This window comes from Lynx canadensis, chromosome B3 (assembly GCF_007474595.2).
Source record: "Lynx canadensis isolate LIC74 chromosome B3, mLynCan4.pri.v2, whole genome shotgun sequence".
Taxonomy (NCBI): domain Eukaryota; kingdom Metazoa; phylum Chordata; class Mammalia; order Carnivora; family Felidae; genus Lynx; species Lynx canadensis.
This window is the reverse complement of record NC_044308.2, coordinates 146274371-146299937: the sequence shown is the minus strand read 5'-3', so window position 1 is coordinate 146299937 and position 25567 is coordinate 146274371. Positions and strand designations below refer to the sequence as shown.

The 25567-nt window shown below is 43.8% G+C and overlaps 1 long non-coding RNA gene and 1 pseudogene across 1 annotated transcript; one reads left to right on the top strand and one right to left on the bottom strand.

The window, feature by feature from the left end:
* Nucleotides 1-21627, bottom strand: LOC115508074. The gene is made up of 3 exons (XR_004343260.2): nucleotides 21442-21627; nucleotides 9820-9914; nucleotides 1-114 (listed from the first exon to the last, which is right to left on the bottom strand). It is a non-coding gene; the product is annotated as an uncharacterized LOC115508074 (long non-coding RNA).
* LOC115508064 lies at nucleotides 4756-20254 on the top strand (annotated as a pseudogene).
* Nucleotides 21628-25567: the final 3940 nt, after the last annotated feature.

Below are 25567 nucleotides of genomic sequence, written 5' to 3'. Positions count from 1 at the left end.
CTTCAATCCTGGGGTGAAATTCTCTCCATCAGCCGACCTGCATTTCTAGAAAACCATTTTTGTTCTTCTGAATGCTTCTGCATGGTAACCATAACATAACAGGTACTGACATTCCTATGCCAGAAGAAATACAGTGTAATTGAGAAGTGCATCACCAACAAGAAACAATTTGATTATCAATCTGGGGAAACCCGTTAGGTTCAAAGACAGAATGCTCTGAATCTCAGACTCCAACTTGTCTCTGGGATTGACACTTCCTTTTTTCTAAAAGGTGGCAGATGTCTGAAGCTGAGCACATTTATCCCAGTTTCATGAAAGTAGAATTTATGAGCCCAAAAATCTTCTTTTGTTCTCTCGATTATCAAATGAAAAGTTCTTCTGACTCTTGTCAGCTGATAAGGATAACTATTCAAGATTGTTGCTCACCAATGATTAAAGGAAATATAACTGTATATTTATAGGGAAGAAGCAGAGTGAAGGGTTCAAAGATGGAAAATATGTAGGAGGAGGCATCCTGTGAACAGAAGGGTCTGCAGTGCTCATGATGGAAGGGTCTCACCCTTGCATGTTGCATAAATGGGGAGGGGAATAAAGGAGTCACTGTATCTCTGCAGGGGTCTGTGAAACAACAGGAGCACGGGGACCACCGGGGGCAATCACAACCACCAGGGGGAACTCAGAGAACAGGGAGCTCATGATCCAGGACGAGAGATTGGTTGAGGACTGGTCTCCTCTCAAGGGCTTTCAGATCCAGGCTCTGCACACTTATTCTGGCATGAACACAGCAAAGAGTTTGGAAAAGCTGTGGAAACACGCAAGTGTCCTCCCTGTTTAAATAAACCATGATAATGGGAATACACAAATTTTCCCAGGGTCAGACACTGGGATAAATACATCTTTGATCATTCTCACATTAACAAGTGTTTAGAAGAATAATGATCTCCATTTCATAGATGAAGAAATGGTTTTAATTAACATCATCCTTCCTGATCTCAGGTGTTTTGCCTTCAACATATTTCAATAAAATTCAACCATTTTAACGTTATTGAGGCTTTCTTTTTTTAATGTTTATTTATTTTTATGAGAGAGAGAGAGACAGACTACGAGCAGGCAAGGGGAAGAGAGAGAGAGGAGACACAGTATCAGAATATGAAGCAGTCTCCAGGCTCTGAGCTGTCAGCACAGAGCACGACACAAGGCTCAGACTCATAAACTGTGAGACCATGACCTGAGTCAAAATCGGACACTTAACCAACTGAGCCACCCAGAGGCTCCATATGGAGGGTTTCCATTGATGTCCACATAGAGTTCATGTGTAAATGACCCCTTGTGTTTGTAGAAAACCCCTGGCATCTCCAGCAGCTCTGTGAGTCTCTGTTGAGGCTTCTCACCCTCTCCAATTTGTGACACAATAGACCTGGCTTCCATCCATCACTCTCCTGGGACTTCTAGAAGGTCAGGAACCTGCAAACCTCACTGGGATGTCTAGCCTTGTCCTGCATGCAGTTCAGGAGGCCGGTGGGTCCCCTGATGGGGAGCACAGGTTCAGATACTGGGACTACTCTCACCTCATACGTGATCTTGGACACTCACATACTCTGTCTCTGCTGCAGTGTATCTGTTAACCTGTACAATGGTGGTATACTGATTCTTACCTCAAGTGTTTGGGTTCATATGTGAAAATAAGGATTATCATGGGTACTTATAATCACTGCAGCAAAATCACAAATTAATAAATCACAATGTCCTGAAAGATATTGTGACACCAAACACTGCCCCATCCCTGACACTTGCCAAGGGCCACTGGCTTCTTGAGGATTCTATTGCAAAATTTACTATATTGTCAAAGGACATCTGTATGCTGATTAAACCCTCCATTCCTGAAACTGTAGCTGGGAGAAGAGCCCCAGCCCCTAAGTGTTCACATTCAGTGATCAGAACAGAACACAGACATCTCACCATGGAGTTTGGGTTCACTTTAGTTTTCCTTGGTTCTATTTTAAACAGTAATTCATGGTGAACAAGAAACACTGACTATGTTAGTGGATATGAGTGAGAGAAACAGTGGATGTGTGACATTTTCCTGACTTGTATCTGTAGATGTCTTGTGTGACGTACAGCTGGTGGAGTCTGGGGGAGACCTGAGAAGCCTGGCAGGGGAAGGGGTCCCTGAGACTCTCCTGTGCAGTCTCTAGATTCACCTTCAGTAGCTAATTGAGGAGGTGGGTCTGCCAGACTCCAGGGAAGGGGCTGAATGTGGGTCTACATATCTGTATGGCATAAGATAAGGACCAAATGTCATTATTTTACTCACTGGAATTCAAAACCATTTGTGAAAAAGGCCATTTTTTCCCTAATTTTAATTCTATGAAATCTCATGGAGGATTTGCTGACTGCATCCAGACACATTTCACTCTGGTCTCTGTAATCTGCTCCACTGGTCTGTGTGTCTGACTCTGTGCCAGCAGCACAGTGTTATAGACAATGTACCTCTGCAGTACACTTAGAAAGAAGGATGTGTGCTGTCTCCAGGTTTGTTCTTCTTTCGCAGGATTGTTTCCTCACTTCTGTGTGCTTTGTGGTACCATATAAATAAGAATTTCCCAGATACATTCATTGGCATTTTTATTAACTCAACTAATATTAGAAATTATTAGAACAGATAAAAGGAATAAAAAGTGTAATACAAAAAATTAACAAATTGAAATGGATATCTGGAAAGCTAAATGCAATTGAAAAAGCATCTCTACTAGGAAAATAGGTAAAACTCAAACAGATACAATCAGAATTAAGGAGGGGACATAACTGATACCAAAGAAGTGAAAAACAATAACAGAAAATGCCTAGATAATTATAGACCCATTATTAGATAACAAAGGGCAACTAGGCAATTTCCAGAGACAAACAATCCACAAGACTGTACATGAAGAAATAGAAAATTAACAGAAAGAAAACAAATAAAATTCAACCTATAATCTAATCATACACCGCCCCAAAAGAAAAAAGTCAGCTTAGTAATACAGGGCTTTATCTATGAATTATATCAAAATATAAAAGAGACTTAATGACAATACCTCTCAGACTCTTACCAAAAACTGAAAAGAAAGGAATATGCCCCAATTCATCTACAAGACCAACCTTACTATGCTGCAAAATCTAAAGAAACCGTAAGAAGAGAAACTAAAGGCCAATATCTCAGATGGACATACATGCAATACTCCTAGCATAGTGAATGCAACAGCACAATGAAAGGGTCATATGTGACAATGCAGTCACATCTGTTGAGCATCTATATCACCATCTATTGATGCATATAAAACTAGACAAAATTCAACAAATTGTCATTATTAAAAAATCTCAGCAACTGAGGGAAAGAACCTCCACAAAATCGTGGCCATAGAGGAAAAGCCCACACCTGACAGCATATTTAACAGTGAAACACTGAAGCTTTTCCTGTCACGTTAGGAGCCGGGCAAGGATGCTCATTCCCTACATAGGTATTCCACATGGTAACACGAAGACCAGTAAAATATGGCACCCAATGTATGTCATCTTGTCACATTGCTTATTTGGAGGAAAGTCACTTGAGTAACAGCTAGTCTAAGGAAACTGTGACCCTTCTTTGTCCCCCTGAGTGCAGGAAATAAATCTCTCCTGGGAAATTTCTTCCCCTGTACCAGAATGGAAGAACCATTCTTAGCACCAGAAATGGGAACGTAGCACCAAGAAGGCTGTGCAAACAAGCCTGGTTAGTTCGTCACTAATTGACTTGCCCAAACCCAAATCTCTGTCTTGTTAACTCTTCGCAAATCCATTGTTTTTTATTCTAAAAGGTACAAGGGCCACATGCTTTCTTCATTCTCTGGGTGTCACATTATTAGGAAGCTTGTGCACATGCAAAATGAAATTTATTCTCTTCTGTAGATCTGTCTTATGTCAATTGAATCCTTAGACCAGACAAAGAACACAGAAGCAAAGAAGGAAAAAGCTTGCTGCTCCTACAAGTTGCAGATGTACCCATAAAAATTAGGTAAGAAAATGAAATAAAGGCAAGTAAATCAGTAAGAAGAAAATTATTTGTTTGAGAATCACACGAACTTACATATAGTGAAACCTTAGACTCCACAAAAAAAGTATCAGAACTAGTAAACTCAGGAAAAGTTCAGGGTACAAATCAACATACAAAAATATGTTGTATTTCCATACACCAAAAACATAGTATATGAAAAAACTAACAAAATCACACAATTGAAAAAGGCACAAAAGGGAGCACCTGTGTGGCTCAATCCGTTAAGTGCCTACTGTTGATTTTGACTCAGGTCATGATCTCATGGTTCCTCAGTTTAATTCTGAGGCAGGGTCTGCAATGATTGTGCAGAGCCTGCTTGGGATTCTCTGTCCCCTTCTCTCTCTCTCTGATCGCTCTCCCCTTCTCTGTGTCACACAAAAATAAACACACATTAAAATTATATGGCACAACATAAAGTATTTAGGATTAAATTTCACCAAAAAGTAAAATGGCATACCAAACATGACCTGCTGGGGAAAGACATGTAAAATGTCAAACACAGATGAAAAGATAACTGTGTTCACAGATTAGAATTATTTATACTGTCACAGTCCCTTCTGCAAGAAGTGATCTAGAAGTGCCTCTCAAACACTCGTTTTAAATTTGAAACAAATCTAAGTCTGGAGCTTGATATATAGTCAGAGGATATGCAAATAGGGCCCTCCCTGTGCTGATTAAACCAGTCCAGCTCCAACCCTGCAGCTGGGAGAGGAGCCCCAGGCCCGGGAGTCCCAGGTGTTCCCATTCTGTGATCAGCACAGAACAAAGACACCTCACAATGGAGTTTGTGCTTGGCTGGGTTTTCCTGGTTGCTCTTTTAAAAGGTAATTCATGGTGAATGAGAGACACTGAGTATGTGAGTGGACATGACTGAGAAAGAGTGGATGTGTGACAGATTCCTGACCAAGATGTCTTGTGTCTACAGGTGTCCAGTGTGACGTGCAGCTGGTGGAGTCTGGGGGAGACCTGGTGAAGCCTGGGGGGGTCCCTGAGACTCACCTGTGTGGCCTCTGGATTCACCTTCAGCAGCTACTACATGCACTGGGTCCGCCAGGCTCCAGGGAAGGGGCTGCAGTGGGTCGCATATACTTATGATGATGGAAGTAGCACATACTACGCAGACTCCGTGAAGGGCCGATTCACCATCTCCAGAGACAACGCCAAGAACACGCTGTATCTGCAGATGAACAGCCTGAAGACCGAGGACTCGGCCAGATATTACTGTGCAAGTGACAAGGTGAGGGGACCTCACTGGGAGCCCACACACAAACCTCCCTGCAGGAGGGGATCAGCACCACCAGGGGGCGCACACTATGCACAATTCTGGTTTGTGTTCCCAGGAGCAGGTGCAGATGGAGGTTACAGGCAGGTTTCCTGTCAGGGTCTGGGGCTTCCTCTCCACACAGCAGTTTCTCCAGGGAGCCTCTCTGGTCACAGGATTCTGTGCTTATCTATTAACTCTCTGAATTAACAACTGTGTTGTCATAGGAAAACTACCCTAACATGCACAAAGACACAGTTGTTTGCATTGCTTATTCCTGTCACTCAGTATGAGTGAATTGCAGATTTCCTGACGCACAACAGCTGAACCTTTTTTTTTTATAAAGTATTTTTTTAACGTTTATTTATTTTTGAGACAGAGAGAAACAGAGCATGAACGGGGGAGGGTCAGATAGAGGGAGACACAGAATCTGAAACAGGCTCCAGGCTCTGAGCTGTCAGCACAGAGCCCGATGCGGGGCTCGAACTGACGGACCGCGAGATCATGACCTGAGCCAAAGTCGGCTGCTTAACCGACTGAGCCACCCAGGTGCCCCAACAGGAGTCCCAGATGCACTCACTGTGCAGCCAGGACTACAGGATCCCCCAGACCCCCATTATCTTCACCCAGCACTTGTCCCAACAATGTGACACTTCCCTCCTGGCACTTGCTACTCAGGACTTTAAATGAGCTACAGCTTTATCCAATTCCTCTAAAGAAGAGATAATTCATCTCCATGTATTAGGATTCTCCCGAGGAACAGAAACCAAAGAACCTTGGTTTCCATGACTAAATACATTGATAAGCCCCACATTCCACTCTCACATGCTGGACACCCAGGAAAACCAGTGGTGTAATTCTCATCTGATTCTGAACTAGTTTCTAGTCTCAGAACGTGAAGAGCTGATGATGTAACTCTCAGAACAAGGGCCAGAGGAGACCAATGTTCCAATTCAAACAGGCACATGGGAAGTAAAACTGAGGGAAATCCTCCTCCTTCTGCATCAGTTTCTATTCAGAACCTTAAATGGAATGGGTGATGCCCAAGCAGACAGAAACCACGGATAGAAATGCCAGTTTCTTCTGGAATACTTCACAGACATCCACAGAAACAGTGGGGAGTCTGGGCACCCATGATGCAGTCAAGATGACACATAAAGGTAATCATGACAAGTCAACCTCCTGTAAATGTCCAGTTCAAAGACTGAAGATTTAGAAGTGCATGCCATCACTGGCATGGAGCCTGGTGGGCATAGCTGTGCTTCTGTGGAGAAGGAGGGCAGAGTCGCATAGGGAGAATTGTGGTCTGATAATCCCTTGGGAGACTTGGGGAGAGACAGTTCCCTTCTCAGGGTGCATTTCGTAAAGGGAGTATTGCCTCTTGTGGGGCAGGAGAGCTGACAGGCACCATTGCACTGCCCTGGTCATTAGCATAGGAGCTTCTGTTGAGAGCAGCTAACTGAATGCTGCCTTCATGTTCTTCCTCACCATGAACTCCAAGCCCCCAGTGTTCATGCAACTGCCCTCCTGGGATAACTAGCTCCAGGCACAGCACAGCAAGACCCTCTCCTAGAGGATCAGTGGGGTCCCGGTCATATTGAGTTCATATAATTTGGAGTTTTCAAACCCAGCTAGAGCTCCTGAGATAAAACATAAGGGCCCTGTGCCACCAGGTGGGCCAATGGTTTGGACACAGACAGGGTGAAGGCAGGGTTCTGATGGAAGCCTGGGACCCACAGGTACAGATTGTTCTCTCTGTGGGAGGGCTTCCTGAACAGGGGAGGCTGGGAACTCCAACTCAAGGGACTAGACAGGGAGCTGATGCCAATATTTCCTCCCACCAATCAGCATGGACAGAATTCAGTGAGCAGCACAGAACCTCCCAGGAGAAGCTGAGCCACTGACACCAAGCTATACCCCCCCTTGCCTTCCTCAGGTGCTTCCTTACTAGAGAAAGAGGGCCTGGAAACCAGATCAGCACCGCGCCCCTCCCTCAAAGACGACATATACCCCCAAAGGCACCAAGTCTACTGACCATATAGTGAGGCATAGCTTCACCTCTAGGGGAAATAGGAATGAGCCTCTTTTACAGGCAGAACAAACTCACCTGGTTAAAACTCACAACATTGTGGACAATGTCTAAACACTCATCACTGTAGACAAGGGGAAACTCTGCAGAGGACTTAGCTGAGGGACAGAGCAGCCAATACACGACAGGACAGTGCACACAGAATGTGCAACAAATGCTTCCTAAAATGTCAAGCCCTCAACAGCAATTGAACACTTCTCAATAAAGACACTACTCCAGAAGCAGAAAACAAAACAGGATTTTCTAAAACACTTAAGAAAGCAGAGACATAGACATACACCATGATGCAGGAATTCATCCCAAAAGAAAAAACGATAAAAGGTCATTGCCAGGAATATTATTAAAGCACATATAACTAATATGCCTCTAACAGAATTTCTAAAAACTCTCAAAAGGAAATAGAATTTTTCAAAACTATCATAAGGATACTTGCTGCGCTTGAGGAAAGCATAGTAAACATGAAGGAAACCCTTACTGCAGATAGAAATGACCTAAAACCCAGTCGTGTTGAAATTTTAAATTTTTTTTTTAACGTTTATTTATTTTTGGGACAGAGAGAGACAGAGCATGAATGGGGGAGGGGCAGAGAGAGAGGGAGACAGAATCGTAAACAGGCTCCAGGCTCTGAGCCATCAGCCCAGAGCCCGACGCGGGGCTCGAACTCACGGACCCCGCGAGATCGTTACCTGGCTGAAGTCGGACGCTTAACCGACTGCGCCACCCAGGCGCCCCGAAATTTTAAATGTTGTAACCGACACTTCTCTAAAGAAGACATCTGGATGGCCAAAAGGCACATGAAAAGATGTTCAACGTCGCTCCTTATCAGGGAAATACAAATCAAAACCACACTGAGATATCACCTCACGCCAGTCAGAGGGCCAAAATGAACAAATCAGGAGACTAGAGATGCTGGAGAGGATGTGGCAAAACGGGAACCCTCTTGCACTGTTGGTGGGAATGCAAATTGGTGCAGCCGCTCTGGAAAGCAGTGTGCAGGTTCCTCAGAAAATTAAAAATAGGCCTACCCTATGACCCAGCAATAGCACTGCTAGGAATTTATCCCAGGGATACAGGAGTACTGATGCATAGAGGCACTTGTACCCCAATGTTTATAGCAGCACTCTCAACAATAGCCAAATTATGGACAGAGCCTAAATGTCCATCAACTGATGAATGGATAAAGAAATTGTGGTTTATATACACAATGGAATACTACGTGGCAATGAGAAAGAATGAAATATGGCCTTTTGTAGCAACGTGGATGGAACTGGAGAGTGTGATGCTAAGTGAAATAAGCCATACAGAGAAAGACAGATACCATATGGTTTCACTCTTATGTAGATCCTAAGAAACTTAACAGAAACCCATGGGGGAAGGGAAGGAAAAAAAAAAAAGAGGTTAGAGTGGGAGAGAGCAAAAGCATAAGAGAAACTTAAAAACTGAGTACAAAGTGAGGGTTGATGGGGGGTGGGAGGGAGGGGAGGGTGGGTGATGGGTATTAAGGAGGGCACCTTTTGGGATGAGCACTGGGTGTTGTATGGAAACCAATTTGTCAATAAATTTCATATATATATATATAAAAAATAAATAAAATGCAAAAAATAAAAATAAATAAAAATAAATACAAAAAATAAATATTGTAACCAAGATGTTTCAACTCTCCACAGACTAAACCCTACAAAATCGGACCCCTCTGAATGGAGAGTTGTTGAGGCCATAATCTCACATGTGTTCTGACAGGAGCTGTTCCCTCAACTGTCCCTGGCTCTGGCTCTCTCCTGCAGGTGAGGAGGAGTAGGTTAGGAATACTTCACTGAAACCATCTATCTCCTGCACCTGACTCTCCCACAACATGAGGACCAGACCTTCCTCACCCTCATCTGTAAATGATGTCAGTTGTACCAGAACAGATTTGCACCTTGGTTTAGTGGATTGCTTCAGCTCCCCCCTGCCCTGGGCAAAAATCTGCAGCTGCAGGTGGGGCTCAGTTTAGGGGTGAGTGGCAGCTGCACTTCTATGAGGCTTGCTTGTCCTGGTGGCATGATACCCCTGCTGTACAAGTCAGGTCTGGGGCGACCAGGCTCCCAGAATCCCTAGTGGACTGTGCCCAGGGCAGAGTTTCCATCCTGGGAGTGGGGCTGCAAACAATGAGTGAGTCCCACATCTCAGTGGCACCTGCTGGGGCTTGGCCTCAACAGCAAACAGCTTAGGGTCACTGACACCCTGTCCCTCTGGGAAAGAGTCCTCTGAACAGGAGCTGGTCACCAGGAACCCTGGTATTGTTTGCAACAGTCTGGAGGGGAGGTTGCAGCCAGGCTCAGTGGCACATGCCTATAGTCCCAGCTACTTGCACTGGAGTTTGCATTTGCTGAGCTGGGGTGGGGAAGGAAAGGCACACACCTTAGCTCAAAATTCTAGCTTTTCCGTCTGTCAGTATATTTTCTGGAATAAATGTTTCTTCATGGGCTGTATGCCAACAAGGCCATTTGCAGACACTGTAAATACATCATTTGAGATTTTATTCGTATTCCACATAGTAAACATTCAATGCAGTATTACTTTCAGGTGTAAAATATAGTGATTCAACATTTCCATACAACACTCAGTGCTCATTATGACTGCGGCCCTGCAACCCCATCACCTACTTCCCCAAACCTCCTCCCACCTTCCCTCTGGTAACCATAAGTTTGTTTTGGATAGGTAAGAATCTGTTTTGTTGGGTTTATATGTTCCAGGGCTTAAGCCTAAGACTCTTGATTTGGGCTCATGTCTTGATTTCATGGACCCTGAGATCAAGCCCCATTTTGGTATCTGCACTGACAGCAAAGAGACAGCTTGAGATTCTCCTTCCCACTTCCTCTGCTCCTCCCCCCATTCTATCTCAACAAATTTAAAAACATTGAAAAAAGTTTATTTCTTGGTGTAGCTCTTCTCTCTTCTTTGTCCCATTTCCCATTTGAAGTTTCTTAAATTCTACATATGAATGAAATCATATATTTGTCTTTCGCTCACTTGTTTCAGTTAGCATAATACTCTCTAACTCCATCCATATCATTACAAATAGCAAATGTCATTCCTTTCAGGGCTGAGAAACATTCCAGTGTATGAGTATGAGTGTGTGTGTGTGTGTGTGTGTGTGTGTGTAGATATACCACATATACTTTATCCATTTATGAGTCAATGCTTACTTGGACTGTTTCCAGAGCTGGGCTGTTTTTGATAGGGCTGCTATACACATAGAGTTGCAATTCCCTTTAAATTAGTATTTTTGTATCCTTTGGGTAAATACCTAGTAGTTCAATCGATCAATCATAAGGTAGTTATATTTTTAGCATTTTGAGGAAAGCCCATGCTGTTTTCCAGACAAGCTGCACCAGTTTCCATTCCCACAAACAGTGCAAAAGTGTTCCTCTTTCTCTGTATCCTCACAAACACCTGTTGTTCCTTGTGTAGTTGAGTTTAGTCATTGTGACAGGAGTGAGTTGATATTTCGTTGTAGTTTTGTTTTATATTCCCCTGATGATGAGTGATGTTGAGCATCTTTTCATGTGTTTATTGGTCATCTGTATGTTGCATTTTGGAAAGTCTATTCATGCCTTCTGCTCATTTTTTTAATAGGATTATTCAGTTTTGGAGTTGAATTTTATACTACATACAGAAAACCTGAAAAACTCCACCAAAAAAAAAAACCCACTAGAACTGATACAATAAACCAGTAAAGCTGCAGCATACAAAATCAACATACAGAAATTTGTGCATTTCGATACAACAATAATGAAGCAGGAGAAAGAGAAATCAAGGAATTTATCCCATTTACAATTCCACAAAAAACCATAAGATACCTAGAAGTAACCCTCACTAAAGAGTTACAAGAGCTTTACTCTGAAAAACCTGGGACATTTATGGTACAAATTGAAGAAGACACAAAGAAATGGAAAAATATTCCATGCACATGGATTAAAACAAAAAACATTGTTAAAATGCTGATACTGGGTGTTGTATGGAAACCATTTTGACAATAAATTTCATATATAAAATAAAAAAAAAATAAAAGCTCAAAAAAAAATGCTGATACTACCCAAAGCAATCTAGACATTCAATGCTAATAATTCAATGCAAACATCCCTGTCAAATAATACAAGCATTCCTCACAGAGCTAAAACAAATAATTCTAAAATTATCATGGAACCACAAAAGACCTTGAACACCCAAAGCTAACCTAAAAAAGAAACGAAATGGAGGCATCACAATTCTGCATTTCAAGCTATATTACAATGCTGTAGTCATCAAGACAGTATGCTCCTGGCACAAAAAGAGACACATAGATTAATGGAACAGAGTAGAAAACCCATAAATGGTCAACTAATCTTCGACAAAACAGGAAACAGTATCAAATGGAAAAATGACAGTCCTGTCAACAAATGGTGTTGGGAAAACTGGACAGCAACAGGAAACTCTGATGGAACCAGACCACTTTCTTACAATATACACAAAAACAAATTCAAAATGCGTGAAAGACCTAAATGTGAGACAGGAAACCATCAAAATCCTAGAGGAAAACACAGGCACCAAACTCTTTGACCACGGTCAGAACAACTTCTTACTCGACATGTCCCAGATGCAAGGGAAACAAAAGCAAAAATGAACTATTGGGACCTCAAGATAAACAGCTTCTGTACAGCAAAGACACAATCAACAAAACTAAAAGGCAACTGACAAAATAGGAGAAGATATTTGCAAATGGCATATCAGATAAAGGCTTAGTATCCAAAATCTATAAAGAACTTCTCAAACTCGACACTGAAAAAAACAATCTGGTGAAGAAATGGTCAGAAGACATGAATAGACATTTTTCAAAGAAGACTTCCAGATGGCGAAAAGACACGTGTAATGAGGCTCATTGTCACTCCTCGTCAGGGAACATAAATCAAAACCACAATGAGATAATACCTCACACCTGTCAGGATGGCTAAAATTAACATGGAGGGAAGGCAAACTGGTGCAGCCATTCTGGAAAATAGTGTGGAGATTCCTGAAAAAAATTAAAAATAGAACTATCCTGTGATCAAGCAATTGTTTTACTAGGTATTTATCCAAAGGATACCAAAATGCTGATTCGGAGGGGCACAGGGACCGCAATGTTTACAGCAGCCCTATCAACAATAAGCAAATTGTGGGAGAGCCCAAATATCCATCAGGAGATGAATTCATAAAGAAAAGGTGGTAAATATATACAATGGAATAGTACTCAGCCATCAAAAAGAATGAAATCTTGTCATTTACAACAATGTGGGTGGAACAACAACGTATTAACCTAAGTGAAATAAGTCAGTAAGAAAAAGTCAAATATCATATGATTTCATTCGTATGTGGAATATAAGAAACACAACATAGGGAAAGGAAAAATAAAATAAGAGAAAAACAGAGAGAGAAGAAACAGGAAGAGACTCTTAAATACAGAGAACAAATCAAGGGGAACAGGGGAAGTTGGGCTAAAAGGGAGATAGGCATTAAGGAGGGCACTTGTTGAGATGAGAACTGGGTGTTATATGTACGTGATGAATCACTAAATTCTACACCTGAAATCAATACTACACTGTAGGTTAACACACTTTTATTTAAATTTAAAATATTACAAGAAAATTAAATACATACATATATGAACTCTTGGGAGTACCTCAAAATAGCAAGCTTCTGCACAGTGAAGGAAACAATAAACAAAACTAAAAGGCAACCTATGGAATGGAAGAAGATACCTGTAAATGGCATATCCCCAGAGTTAGGATCCAAAGTATGTACATTTTTAAAATTATTTTCACTTATCAGTACAGAGTGTGTGTCCATGCATACTTTGTGTGAGAAGCAAAACTCGTGTATTGCGGTAAGATCTCACTGAAACTGAGATCCACCCTCTTCACTAAATTTTAACCATACAGTACAATATTGTTAACTACACATGTAATGTTGTGGAGAAGACCTCTAGAAATTAGTCGTCTTGCATAACAGAAAATCACACCCCTTGATATCTAACCCTCATTGCGCCTCGCTGCCAGCCTCTAGCAACTGCCACTCCACTCTGTTTTATTGTTATCAAAACCCAAATTCAGCTGCCTGTTGCTGGAAAGGTCAACGTTCAAAGTTTTCGTTTTGGTAGGAAAGGAATTTGAGCTTTATGCACAAGGCCAGCCACTGGTGAGAATGCAGACTCCTGTCCAAAAGCCAACTCTGAGGGTTCTCCCTGACGCAGGGGGTTTAAAAGGAGTAGAGCATATTTAATCAAACAAGAGAGTTCCATGGTTGATAACGTCTTTTGATCATGTGCAGACTCCACGGTGCAAGCTGCCAAAGTTACCTCAACTCCCTGGCATCTCCAGCTGAGGAGGGAACCACACATACATGGGAGGAGACTGCCAGAGGCCAGGAAAGAACCCCAAAAAGGGATTAGAGTGGAAAACCCCTGGGGCCCACACATGGTCAGCAGTACTTTCTGTTCTCCCCAGCTGGCATTAAAAAAATACTAAAACACAACCTTGTACTTCACCATTCATGACAGAATACTGGGAAATGTTTCCTCAGTAAACTCAGAGGAAGCTTCAAACCAAAAACCAAAGGATCAAATGGCTTGAAAACTACTGTCTAACCAGAATGAGACATGAAAAATGACAAAGCTATTCTTTTAGTCACCTATGAAGGTAAAATCGACAATGTCCACCTCCACATCCCAAGGAAGTAGGAAGCATTGGTCTCCGTAATGAGGAAAAGCAGCCATCCATAGAAAGTGACCCAGCAGTACCACAGGACATGGAATTGGTAGAGAAGTTCAGGGTGTTAAAATTTCATATCCCATATTCACTAGCTGGAGGAAAGATGGAATGTATTGAATAGAGCCATGTCTCTGGGTCCAAGTCCTTACTATGTCCATGTGAGCACGCTTGAACTGGCTCACCTGTTTCTCCCACATCCACCCCAGCCGAACTGTTGTGCAGGGTCACACAATGCCACACCCTGGGACTGTTACCTAACCCCACAAGTGGATCCCAGGTGCAGGGTGCTGGCCACCCGGTACAGCCCTCTGTTCTGTCAGATGGCCTAGACCTCACTTTGCTGAGGATCCTCCATTTATCCATTCTCACTGGCAGATGTCCCTGAGGAGGGGCATGAGGGTGGCAGAAGGCCAGGTCACCTTGAGGGCGTCCCTCTTGCAGTTTGCACTCTGGGCAGTGCTGGCTCCTGTCCAGGGTTCTCAAGGTCATCCCTCATGGCGCTACATCTCCTTGAGGTGGTAATTACAAAGAAGGAGCTGCACAATGGCAAGGGCATTCAGGTGACTGGTTGGCTGTCCTGTAGCCTGTGTTTTGGGACAAGAGACCCGTTATCCACATGTGGCCAAAGAAACACTTTAGGTCCTGACATCTGCTCATGATCACTCAGGATGATCAGGTGCCTTTCAGATGGACTACCCCTCCATACCTCCAGACTGTTACTACCTCGGCTACCTGGAGGAGAATCCTCTTTCCATGGTCACCATGGACACGTGCTATCAAGGCCTTGAAGGTATCATGAAGTTGGATGACCTTACCTATGAAATCAGACACATCAGCGATTCCCAACATTTGAACACGTTGTTTCTCAGAGAGTGGCAGACACCAATGCAATGGGACCTACTTATAACCTGGGATATAAGGAGGATAGGGACCCCTGTTCCTCAAGCAAATACCAGTGCAGTGCCCAGGATCTCTAGTATGTTGTAGTCATGCCATCACGGAATTTTGCTCTCTGACCCTCAACAATATATAGTGTGTTCAACCACGGGTCAAAATGTGCCCAATTCCTAATAAGGCTAGTTAGCTTCATTGACTCATTGTTTCATGGGATTCATGTAAGTTACTATATTGGTTTCATGATAATTTATAATGAGAGAGATCCAGCTAACATGGGCAAATATGTGTTGCATCAGAGTCCTTTTTTTATTTTTTTTGATACTATGAGTCCAAGTGTTTTCGAATTCTTAAACCACATTCATCCTTAGTTGCGATTTGAGATGGATCCCATGAAGTTGATTTCAGTCCAGTTGTATGTAGTATATGCCATCCCCAAAGCCCCGTCATGATGGGTTATTTAGGCAGATATTATTTACTCTTGTCTGTCATAGCAACACATCAGATTGCAAAAAATATTGGTTTGTGGGTTGACACTGATGAATATGCTTGCCAGAAAAGGTCCAACTGCATTAGGACCCAATTCTCTTGTATACCTGAGGCTTTCAGGAAGTGTTCCTTCATTCATATGCAGCACAAAATGAGTGGCAGATTAGGCAAGTGCCTCTTCAACATCTAAATGGTGCATTGAAATAACAGCCTGACCCACAATCATTTTGGAAACTACTTAGCTGACCCAGGCAAGCATTGTGACTGCAGCTCCCTAGAGCAGTGCTATAGCAATCTAGGCTGTATGAGTGATTGTATTTTAACCCCTGGGGACAAATGTAATACAGGCAGATGCTATACAAACTGCACCGATTTCGATGCTGGGACACTTGGCAGGCCAATCCAAAATATATGTGATCTTCCAGAGTCCTGCCGAGGGGTGTCCTTGTCGGGCCCTGATGACTTCCATATGCAAGATGGAACCCTGTGCCCTGAAGAGGGCTGCTACTATCATGGGAACTGCACTGACCACACTATGCACTGTCAAGAAATCTTTACAAAAATTCTGGAAAGGTGAAGATGTCTGCTAGACCATAAATCAAAAAAGCAGCCGACATGGACACTGCAGAAGACCCCGGGGAATTCAACGCTGAACCTGTTCACATACAGACGTGCCACGTGGAAGGCTGCAGTGTAGGAATGTCACACATCTCCCTCGGCTGCAAGAGCATGTTGGATTCCATCCGTCTGAGATCTCAGGGTTCTGGTGTTTGCGCCTGGATTCATGTCATAGCACAACCGATATTGGTCATGTGAAAACTGGTATGTCATGTGCTCCTGGAAACATGTGTCAGGATACCTACTGCAGTCACAGTGTGGCTCAGCTGAACTATGACCGTATCCCAGAGAAACGCAGTCACAGAGGGTCGTGCAACAATAACAGGAACTGCCATTGCCACATAAGGACCCTCCATGGTGCACTGGACGAGGCACTGGTGGGAGCACAGACAGTGGACCCCTCCAAGAAGAATGCGGCCAGTCAGACAAACTCATGAATCCCTGTTATATCTCAGAGCGGTTTTTGGTCCCATTTAAGCCATAATAGCTGCATTCCTTATGGTGTTGCCACAAATGTCAAATTATCAACACCGAGAAAGTTAAGGGACTGATTGTTGCTGACGACAATCCATAATTAGCCTCCTGACTGCTGAACAACTATACACAATCCAACTGGCACATGTGTGAAAATACAGTAATGAGGCTGCAGAGCTGACATCCACGTTTTGGGGGTCTGCAGGAGACACAGGGGTCCACAGGCACATCATGGCTCTGACACACATCTCTCATGGCTCACTGACCAGAACGCTGAAATAAAACTTAAAAACTGCATGCTTGTGGCCTCTACGTATATATCTAAGCTTCCAAGAGCCGCAACTGAGCCCCAGATTATGTGCAGAGGACCTGAGTCAGCATCTGGGTCTTGAACTGAGGTATATGCTTCCAGAATTAAGAGACGTTCACACAAGCTCTTTCAAGGACAAATTCATGAGTTGTCTCCAAAACTGTGTGGTGCACACTGAACATTTTCTCATTCTCCAGGTAATCTGTTTTCCCCCACTCCCAATGTGGGTTCAGGATAATGCAGGGCTACCACCCACCCACACTGCCCGTTCCACACTGGGGTGTCTGTGGGCTGTGAGGGAAGGGGACTGGCATCAGGTTCCACCTAGCACAAGCTGTGCCTCTCTGGAGTCAAAATTTCCAAATGTGGGAGACGGAGACCATGAGACTGAATGGAGCACCCAATGAAATGAATCAGAAAGGCAGGCACAAGTGCCTGTGGATGACTCTGGCATCCAGTTGGAGCTCGATGAATGTGAATCCCTGCTCTCTTTCTCTTGCCTACCTTTCAGTGAGTTTAACCACAGATAAGGATCTACCTAGGATTCCCACTTGGGTTTTCTGAGAGCCTTCTCGAATAACCACACAGAGGTGAGCCTGTGAAAAGTAAGGGACTTCAGCCCCATCCATTCTCAAGTAATCAGGTTCTTGCTACCCTGTTTTCTATGTCCTGATCACTGGGAATGTGGGAAGAAGTCCTTCCCTTCCCATGGTCCTTTTGTACCCTTCCTTCTGGGCCCTGTGAGTCATAAATCCTGTAACTCCATTTCCTTTGCTGGGGGTGCACTGAAACCACACCTTGAGTCAGGAGGGCCCCATGCATCTCATGTATCCAAAGCCAGAGCTCAGATGCCTAGGGAGCCGCCTGTCCACCCCCTGAGTAATGGCTCTTGCCTATTCCTTCAGCAGGATACAGTCTACATGTTCTTAATTCTGTACAACAGCTGGGGTCCCCAACACATTTGTCCTCAGGGATGGGAATGGGGGCCTAGTTGGTGCCCTCCAACAATGTGTTAGCACTTAGAATGGCTCACTCGTTCCTCACCCCCACATCTCAGCTGCTCTGGGAAGGAGCTGGAGCTTGCCAGTGGTCTGTAGCTTTGCTTTGGGCTGATGCCAGGTGTTGCCAGAAACCCCCACCATAAGTTATCAGTGCCGTAAAAGGTCAGACTCCCTGCAGAGACCAAAAATCAGGCACCATCCTGGGGTTCCAGAGGTGTGTATTTCCTACTCATCTCCAAGTGAGATATTGCTGGACACCAAGGACCGTTTCCCTAGATTAGTGTTGAAGAAGACGCCAGCTGCTGGGTCCACTGTTTTCATCCAGTACCCTGGTGTTGTGTTTGCTTAGCCATGCCTACCTAGTGACAGAGGCAACTCGACCAGGAGCATCATATCTCCCTGGGTGGAGGACATGACCAAGGCAACCTCCCCCTACTGGCTGTATAACTCACTGCTGCTGACAATGGCTCCCTATTTGACAGGTGTTGTCGGGGACACCTCAGTGTGGGAGGCCTCAGCACACGTGTCTGGGAAGAGCTAACTTCTATCCCAGGTCCTCCCTGTCAAGACCACTACACCAACATACCCACAGACCAGTGTGAAAGAGAGAAATGGTGACAGGCACTGCACCATCATGAAAATGCAAGGTTTCCTGGAATCATTTGTCCAAAGGGAGGGAGACAAGGACATTGATTGGCTCTAGTGTGTCTTCACAATTGGCTCCAAGCTGTTGCTTTAAGCACTTGACATACTACAGCTGTCTGGATTGGCCCAAGTCCCCCAGATTCATAAATCACTGAAAAGCTCAAGGTATCAACGGCCTGTTTACTTAGAGACAACCTACGGAGCTTCCAGTCTTTTCACTGTATCAAAAGCTATGACAATCACCCCAACGCACATGGCAAGAGACACACACCAAGGAAAAAGCGGAAGGCTCTGAAGAAGAGGCTCCCTAGGGACCCATAGCCCACAGAGGTAGGAAGAAAGAAGCTCTGATTCTCCCGACATGGATTTTTATGGCATGACAGCACAGGCCCATTGGGAGTGGTCAACCCCAGGTGATGCAATCCAACTGTAAGATAGAACGGGGACAATTCAATGGGTGTGGGTTTTGATTTTTTTTTTTTTTGCCTGATGTCATGTGCCCATGAGCCCTTGTCCATTTGCACCTGGAGGAGAGGCACTTGACAACAGAATCTAAGGAGTTCTTCTTGAAGGACCACTCTGATCTTAAGCCTTGTGCCAATACAATTCATGGAAATACCAGCTTTAGTGTAGCAGGCATTAGCATGCATGCCATAATCACATGTGAAAAGGAGAATTTTCAAGAAGCCCAAGACTTCTTTGCTGCAAATGCTGATGGGATCATCACCTCCATAGATAGGAGCCCACAAGTGGGTCGCAGCAGTGCCCCATTCAAGGGGTGGAACTTCAACCCAGATCTCTTGCTCTAGAGATGATTCCCACACTTCTCTTTATGCACAGCTCTGAGAAGAGGGGTCCCTAGTGACTTAATCTCAGGACAGACCAAACACAAGTCAGAAACTTTGATCAGACCCTTTGGGATCTTCAAGAGAATGCTGTTCCTACCCTTCGGGTGGGTGCAATCAATTCTCTGGACATGACAGCCCTGGTAGGGGGGAGCTGGGATCCCAGTGGGTGGGGAGATGCCAAGGCCCCTGCCTAGGGACCCGGAGGTTTGTGGAGTATGTCCTTCCTCCTGGGACAACTGCCTGTACACTTCTGTAATTACCATGTAGGACACAGACACAAACAACACTTTATTTCTCTCATTGACCCTGAAGCCAAGGTACAGTGCTTCCCAGGAACCCCTCCAAATATAAGTGTGGTGCCCTTTAGTTTACCAGGTATAAAGGGAGGGATAGTAGAAGGGTCTCAACATCCCTTTGATGTCACTATTGGAAGAATCTTTACTGAATCTCTTTTACCAACTGTGGCCCCTTTGACCCTGCATTGTCTGGTTAATGATGTGGATGCCCTCACATGCCATCAAGGCCAGTGGGAACAAACCCAGTGCCTGGCTTTCCTGGGGGGAGCTACATATCAGGAGTCTGTAGGACTGCAAATTGCACCCCCCTACATCCAATTAAGACAGTATATGTACATCAATACTGTGTGCAATAGAGGACTGAGTAATTGCAGTCCATAATTCAAGATTTAGTGAAGGAGCGGGGCATTAAACACACCATTTCTCCTTTCAGTCTGCCCACTTGACGGGCATTAAAGCCCCCTCCTAACAGGTGGCACTTTACAGTTGACTACTGAAATGTAAATGCCCAGCTGTCCATAAGATGGCTCACATTCCCAAGACTGTCTAGGCAGTGAAGGGTATCTCAACGGCCACAGGGGAGACTCTGTCATGACTGAGCTAGCCAGTATGTCCCATTCAGCATCGATGACCAAGGAGTCCCAGCCACAGTCTGCTCTCAACCTGTACATCTCTATCCTGCTGCCTTTGGAATTCCTAACAGTCCAAACATGCCAAGATGTTAGGCTGACCAGCTTATGTAGAGCCTGTCATGAGTTCCCACTGGCCTGGGCAATTGAGGGTCACTGTCACAGGTCAATTATCATGCATTCCTGAAAGTTTGTGAGACATGGGAGGCCTGAAGTCCTTCAGCAGCTATAAGGTGGGTTTTGTCACCTGACTGAGCTACTCCAGATTTTTGGTCTACTTTCATATGACTTGTGCATTTAGGCAGCCTTACCTGGAAGTGGCTGAGCTATGCCAATTGATGCACAGGTAGTCTGAGTGCCAATGAAACATTTTGGGATCTGGAAAGTGTTTGTGCCATGGGGGTTATGCTGGAGCACCTAGTGACCATCTGGCACCAGATTGCCTTGCTATGTCACCAAGAGAGACAACCCAGTACCATGACTGTCTTCATACAAAGGGAAATATTCTCTCCCAATACTTCACCTGAGCAAAAGACCATCCTGAAGCTTCCATTAAAGTTGTGGTCCCAATCAATGCAGTGGAAGGAAAGGCAGAGTGACATTGTCGTGCTGGTTGTGGATACCACACCCTTCCATTTGTCCATCCACATGGTGCATTCACCTGCTTGCATTGGCAGGAAATAACACTTCTTTGGGGCTTACTTGCTATCCTGATGTCAAAACAATTGACAATCAGACTGATTATTTACTGTAGACGGGACTTGGAAAACTGGTGTAAGGATCTGTGTCTGACCTGCTGAGATAACCACACAGGTGAATGGGGCAGATGCAGTCTGAAGATAGACAGTTGTAGAGGTTCAGAGGGAGAGCAGGAAATGTAGTCAGTCTTTTAATAGTGGGGGAAAGGGTAGGCTCCATTTTAAAACGTTTTTTTTTTCCTGACAGGAAAGAGCCGGAAAATGAAACTAGGTGGAAATGCAGTTTTTTGATCCGTGACCTACTATGTGATGCCATGTGCTTCCAGAGCCTGGGAATTGGCTCTGGGAATCCTTACCAATGGTCATCATGGGGATGGTCATCCATGGTCTTGACAATGGCGATCTGGAACTATTTTGTGCAGCTTGCGTGAATCCAGAAGAACCTCTCCCTAATTCTGATGGCAGTGTAGTCGGTTAGGAGTTCATAATAAGGTCCTTCTCAGTGAGGTGGCACTGGGTGCTCTCTGAAGACCTGATGACTGTCCCATATTCTGTAGAAAGGGTGGAAAGGCTAGTCAGTGGCAGAGGCCATGTTCTTATTGTCTGTGGATGATATGACCCAAGTGCACCTGTTAGTTCTTGGACATGGCTATGCATGGCATCAACTTGGTCATATAAGTTATCATGAAGTTCACTCAATCAGTAAAGAAAGGGTTAAGGATTCCTATCTAAAATACTGTTGCAAAGGGGGTCAGTCCCTGCCTGCTATTTGGAGCATTCCAAATCTCATTAAGGGCCGAGGACAATGATTCTGGATGTTCGAGGCCTGTTTCCAGGCGGATTTTTCCTGAAGGAATTTTGTGTCTAGTTTTTCATGTTCCATATCTGTTCCCCTAATCCACATATCCTCATCGTCCTCTTCTGTGATGATTAAGGATGATGTGGGGTATGAAATTCTAATTATCACCCCCAAGTCTTTGCAAGTACGTAGTTTGTCTATGTGCTGAAGTGAGTTCCTTGGTCTGGCTAAATCCATAATGGAATGGCAAATCCAGGAACCATTTCAGGCATTATGTTCTTTACCACAGTCGTGGCATTGGCATGTCCAGTCAGACAGCATCAGTCCATCCACCAAACATGCAGCCATTAACCAAAGAGGAAGCCAATTTGTCAAATCCATCTGGAGAGCCCCAGTGGGCAGGGAGGGGCTAGAGGGACTCCCTGGGGCCTGCTGATATTATACAAAACTTGGAGAGATTTACAAGTAGTGCCCTAGGAAATAATTTAGTCACAGGTTAAGTGCATGCCTGGGAAGAACCCACTGTCTCTCAGTTTCTTAATTATCCCATCTCATGGGGTTGGTGCAAGACCAAAGGAGAGAATAAAGGGGCCTCAGCAGGCCCACTCAACCCCGATGTACACCCCATCTGATCATTATCTGTCCACCTGTCTTTTCCCATTGTGAGGAACTTACATGATAAACAATAGTCCAAGTCAGGGAAAAAGGCAGGCTTCTAAAGTGAAGGAAAGGACAGGGGCCTCTGATCTTGGCTGTGTATTTGACAGCCTTGTGAGCTCTGTCAGTCGCTGGAGAGACAGTGACAGTCTCCTCACGGTTTGGGCTGGAGGGTGACTGTTCGCAATTTTAGCAGAAAGATCAGTTGCGTATAATAGGGCAGCAATTATAGGCAGGCTGGAAAAAAGTCCTCTGTCCTCTGGTACTCATGGCGGTTAGGGACAAAAGATGGGGGGGTGTAATAGATGACAAAAGACTTTATGGTTCCTACATTGTACAAATCAGTAGCTTTGCCTTCTGAATCAAATTCTGTTCTTTCTTTACTCACAAGATCGGGGTGTTACACGGTGAGGAGGTAAAGAAAGAACATCCTGCGGTAACAGAGTCTATCACAGGGTCAGGTCCTCCCTCTGCAGCATCTGGCTGCCAGGCAGGGCATCTGGCTACTGATGGGTGGGGGCAGTTCCTATCTCAGGCCCCCTGAGCACAGGCTCTGCACTGGGGGCAATCCATCCTCTTGTGCATGTGAGGCCTAGACACTAGTGGGCACATCTTTAAGACTCATCCTCTGAGGAGCACTTTGAATGGAGGTGGGTCTCCATTAGGGAAAGGGGGAAGCTTGAGGTGTGGTCTGATGGCAGGGAAATGAGAACACCTTATCGTCCCTCCTGCATTTTGGATATTAACCCCTTTTCAATATTTTTGTTGTAATGTCTACCCTCCCATAGACTGCCTTCTAGCTCTGCAAATATTTGCTTGCCCCTTTTCTAGTATGGTGTAGTCCCCCTTGCCTGCTTTGTTCTCTGTGACTTTGCTTTTATATCAAATCAATCATTCTCAAGTGAATGTCATCATGTTTATCTTTCATGTTTTCTTTGAAGGCATTTAGGTTCAAGTGTTTTTCTTAATCCTTCATCCATTTTGAGATTTTTTTGTGTCGACGTATATGTATGAAGCAAGATTATGGCCAAATGTTATTATTTTGCATGTATATATCAATACTATTTTTAAATTTTTACTTCGTTTTTGAGGGAGAGAGACAGATCATGAGTAGGGAGGCACAGAGATAGAGGCAGAAACAGAATCCAGCCCCTGAGCTGTCAGCAGGAGCCTGATGTGAGGCTCGAACCCACCAACCATGAGATCATGACCTGAGTGGAAGTGGGATGCTTAACTTAACGAGCCACACAGGTGCCCCTACTCAACACCATGTTTAAGAGACACTATCTACCCCCACTGTGCATTGTTGGAAATCTCGTGGAGAATTTGCTGACTGCATCTGCAAACTTCTACTTCTGGGCTCCGAAATGAGCTCCACTGGTCTAAATGTCTCATTTGATGCCAGCAGCACACTGTTGTGGTTAATGTACCTCTGCAATATCTTTAGAAAGAGAGAAGTGTGATGTCTCCAGGTTCTCTCGACGTCATGATTATTTTGTTGCTTCCATGTATTGTGTGCTTTCATATGAATTGTATATTTTTCAGGTTCCTTAAGAAACTCATTGGCATTTTATTGACATAAAAAGATAAACATAAAAATAACATAAAAAGATAAAGCAGACAGAAAATAGAGACTATCACAAATACAGAACACAAATCAATTACATAAAAATTTGTATTTGGAAAAGTATGTAAAATTTGAAACAAATAGGTAGCCTGGGGAAATAGGGAAGACTCAAACAAATGCAATCAGAATTGAAAGAGGAGGCATAACTGAACTAAAGACATGAAAAGGATCATTAAAGAAAAACTGAAGTATTTATAGGCCAACAATTAGATCACCAAGAACAAATTACACATTTTATGCCATAATGTAGTCCACCAAGACTGTTTCATGGAAAAATACAAAATGAACAAAAGAAAAATTAATAAGATTTCTCTATCTAAAACCTCACCCTCCAAAACATCTGCATAGGAGTCCATGGCTTTATTAAAACTTCTACGTATTTAAAGAGGAATTAATGCCAATATTCCTCAAACTATTACAAGCCACTGATAAAAAAAAACAGCACTCCCAAATGAAATTTGTGAGGACAGCATTGCTCTCACACCAAAACCAAAGAAAGACACCACAAGAAGGGAAACTACAGGTCACTATCTCAAATGAGCATACAAGCAAAATTCCTTCACAAAATCTGAGCATACTGAATTCAACAGAACATTGAGAGGATCATACAACATAATCTAGTGTGATTCATCCAGGGATGCAAGGATCCTTCAACATACACAGATGCATAAATGTGATGTCCTCCATTAACAGAGGGAATGATTGAATCAAAGCCATCATTAATTGATTCAAAAAAACATTAGACAAAATTCAACACATATTCATCATTTAAAAAGAACCCAATTAAAAAGGAACTGAAGGAAATTACCTCCACATGATCATGGCCACTATGAAAAGCCCACACCTGACAGTATATTGAACGGTAAAATGCTGAAGGCTTTCCTGTCCAATCAGGAGCCAGGCAAAGATGGTCACCCCTAACATAAGTATTCCCCATGATAACGTGAAGAATACATATGCCACCTCAAACTATGTCATCTTGTCACACTGCTTATTTGGATGAAAGTCACTTGAGAAATAGTCCAAGTACACTCAGACTCTCCATTGTCCCTTGACAGCAGGATATAAATCTCCCTCCCATGTACCAAGAAGGAAGAACCATCGTTAGCACCAGAATAAGGAACACAGGGACAAGAAGGCTATGCAAACAAACCTACTTAATTGGTGACTAACATAATACCCCAAACTTAACTCTTGCCAAATCCAATGTTTTGTTGTCTGAAAGTCACAAGTGCCACCTGCTTTGTCCTTTCTCTGGGTGTCATATCATTAGGAAGGCCATGCACTTACAAAATGAAGTTTATTCTCTCCGGTAGATATGTCTTATGTCAATTGAATCCTTACACTGGCTAAATCCCAGAAGAAAAGAAGGGAAAAGCTTTCTTCTCCTACAACTGGA